This window comes from Vulpes lagopus, chromosome 12 (assembly GCF_018345385.1).
Source record: "Vulpes lagopus strain Blue_001 chromosome 12, ASM1834538v1, whole genome shotgun sequence".
Lineage (NCBI taxonomy): Eukaryota > Metazoa > Chordata > Mammalia > Carnivora > Canidae > Vulpes > Vulpes lagopus.
The window spans coordinates 1136900-1139936 of NC_054835.1; the positions used below are offsets into that span (position 1 = coordinate 1136900).

Below are 3037 nucleotides of genomic sequence, written 5' to 3' on the forward strand. Positions count from 1 at the left end.
AGGGTTCTGAGATTGAACCCTGCATCAGGCTTGGCACTGGGCATGGAGCCTGCTTAAGGTTCTTTCTCTTTCTCCCTCTGCCCTTCTCACACACGCACACACACACACAAACTCTCTCTCTCTCTCTCTCAGAAAAGAAAAGAAAGTAAAAGAAAAGCTCTGTCATTATACTAATTTTTCAAAATTGTCTTTCCTGGGCCATTTATTTCTCTAAATGAATTTTATAATGACCTTCTCAGTTCTATTAAAAATGCTCTTGTGGGGATGCCTGGGTGGCTCAGCAGTTTAGCGTCTGCCTTCAGCTCAGGGCATGATCCTGGGTCCTGGGATCGAGTCCCACACCAGTCTCCCCACTAGGAGCCTACTTTTCCCTTTGCCTGTGTCTCTGCCTCTCTGTGTGTGTGTGTGTCCAGAGACACACACAGAAAGAGAGAGAGAGGCAGAGACACAGGCAGAGGGAGAAGCAGGCCCCCCTAAGGGAGCTCAGTTTGGGACTCCATCCCTGAACTACAGGATCACATCCTGAGCCAAAAGCAGAGCTTAACCGCTGAGCCATCCAGGCGTCCCAATAAATAAAATATTTTAAAAAAATACTCTTGGGGAAAAAGATGCTCTTTGAGTCTTATTGTGGTGCACTAAATTTTATTACTTCTTGAAGAATTTTTTCCCAGCTGTATTGAGATATAATTCACATATAACATTGTGTAAGTTAAAAGTGTACAACATGATGATTTGATATTCTTACACATTGTGCGATGATTCCCACAGTATGGTTACTTAATATCTCTCTCACTTCACATAATTACTAACTCTAGTTCTTTTATAAGAACATTTAAGAACTATGCTTTTAAAGTGAATGGTGGTTAGGAGGAGCTGGGAGAGTGAGGGAATCGGGGAGATGTTGTTTAAGGGTACAAACAACCAGTAGATGAATAAATCCTGGAGATATAGCACACAGCATAGTGATTATAGACAACAATAATGAATTATATATAAACTTCATAGTTTCTAAGAGAAATTGCTCTTCCCATCACAAAAAAAAATGATAATTATGTGGTGTGATAGGGGTGTTAGCCAATGCTATGCTAGTAATCATACTGCAATTTAAATGCATCAAATCAACACATTTTACGACTTAAGTTTACACAGTGTTATATGTCAATTATAGCTCAATGAAAGTAAATAATAAATATCTACTCTCCTAGCAAATATCAAGTATATACTACAATATTATTAACTTTTGTCAGCATGCTTTACATTAGATTTCCAGAACTTACTGACCTTACAACTGGAAATTTGTATCTTTTGTTTGACATGTCCCCATTTCTCCCATCTCACAGTCTCTGATAACCACAATCCTACTCTCTGTTTCTATGAATTTATCTTTTTTAGACTCAGCAATAGAAAAGAAGGAAATCCTGCCAGTTGCAACAACATGGGTGGAACTTGTGGGCATCATGCTACAAAGATAAAGACAGCTACTGTATAATATCACATGTGTAATCACAGAATTGGCATTTTAAAATACTGAATCTTCTTTTTGTAGAAATATAGTACCTCTATAGTGTCTCCATTTATTTAGATATCCTTTTGTGTTCTGTTACACTTTCTTCAGACAGATCTTTCTCATTTCTTTTTACTTTTTTCTATCAGATTTATTCCCAAATATTTTTTAAACTTTTTTTTGGAAGAAAACAATTTTTTAAAAAAGATTTTATTTATTCACTTGAGAGAAAGAGAGAGAGCATGCAAGAGAGAGCACAGCAGGGGGAGGAGCAGAGAGAGAAGGAGCAGCAGACCCCATACACACACACCCCAAGCAGGGACCCTCACAGGAAGGGCTATTCTGGGATTAGGACCTGAGAGGACCAGACGCTTAACCAAAAGAGCCACTCAGGTACCTCTAGTTTATTATTTTTTTAAAGATTATTTATTTATTTATTTGAGAGTGGGCTGGGAAAAAATCTGAAGCAGATTCTACACTGAGCGCAGAGCCCAATGTGGAGCTCAATCCTATGACTAAGTGTGAACTCATGACTTGAACCATAACCAAGGGTCAGATGCTTAATCACCTGAGCCACCCAAGCACCACAAAACAATGATTTATTTTTTTAATGAAGTTACCAAGCTGCTGAATCTTAAGGCCTCAATAAATGTTGCACCTTAGTATTTTCATTGAACAATAAGACCTATCTTGATTTCCTGGGAAATAGCAATTTTGTTTCTTTAGTTGTTTCCATATCCTGAACAGCCATGGCAAATGGTTTAACATGGTGGCTACTGCTTTGAGGGGATTTTAAGCAGATGAATTCTCTTTTCCCTCATAACAGCTGCTGGAATTCATCAAAAGTTCATCCATCCGTCAAGACTTCTCTATCCTGGTGGGCCAGAATCCTGCTTTGGCTGCCAGGGCTTCAATCAGCTAAATATGATATTCCTGAAATTTCATGGATATACTTTGTGTCACTTTTAAATATTTCCATAAGCAATGTTCTGAACAGATGATCTCCTCAGGTTTTACTTCTCTTGTTATGAAGTCTTTAACAAAGTCCAAAAAGTAGATTGCTATAAATTTATTGTAGGTTTCAAGAAAATCATTAAACTGTTTGGTCTGATCAGATTCTGGTAATTGTGCTGCCATATGCTTTTGGTATGTTTATACCTTTTCTAATGTATGAGTTTCCCAATTTTTTTGGAAAATTCGTTCTCCAAACTTTGTTTGAATGTCTCCAATGAGGCCTGATTTCTTACTGGAGCATAGGCTCTCATATCCTATACCCATGAGAGGCTGGGAGGCTTCCTGACAATCCAAGTATAGACAGAGAGTCTGGGTCAGGATAAGTGCTACAGTGGCTAGATGGTTAGACTTTCTTGCCATGGCCAAAGGAAATTTTTTACTCCACTATATTTTTCTACTGTGGGGTAAATATTAATATTTGTATGGTTATCTTATACCTAGCCACGTTGATAAATCTTCATAGTTTAAACACTCTCAGATGAGTACCTTGGATTTTCCTAGATAGCCAAACAAGTCAAC

At 38.0% G+C, this 3037-nt stretch overlaps 1 pseudogene; it reads right to left on the bottom strand.

Moving 5' to 3' along the window:
• Positions 1-2362: 2362 nt before the first annotated feature.
• LOC121473160 lies at positions 2363-2641 on the bottom strand (annotated as a pseudogene).
• Positions 2642-3037: the final 396 nt, after the last annotated feature.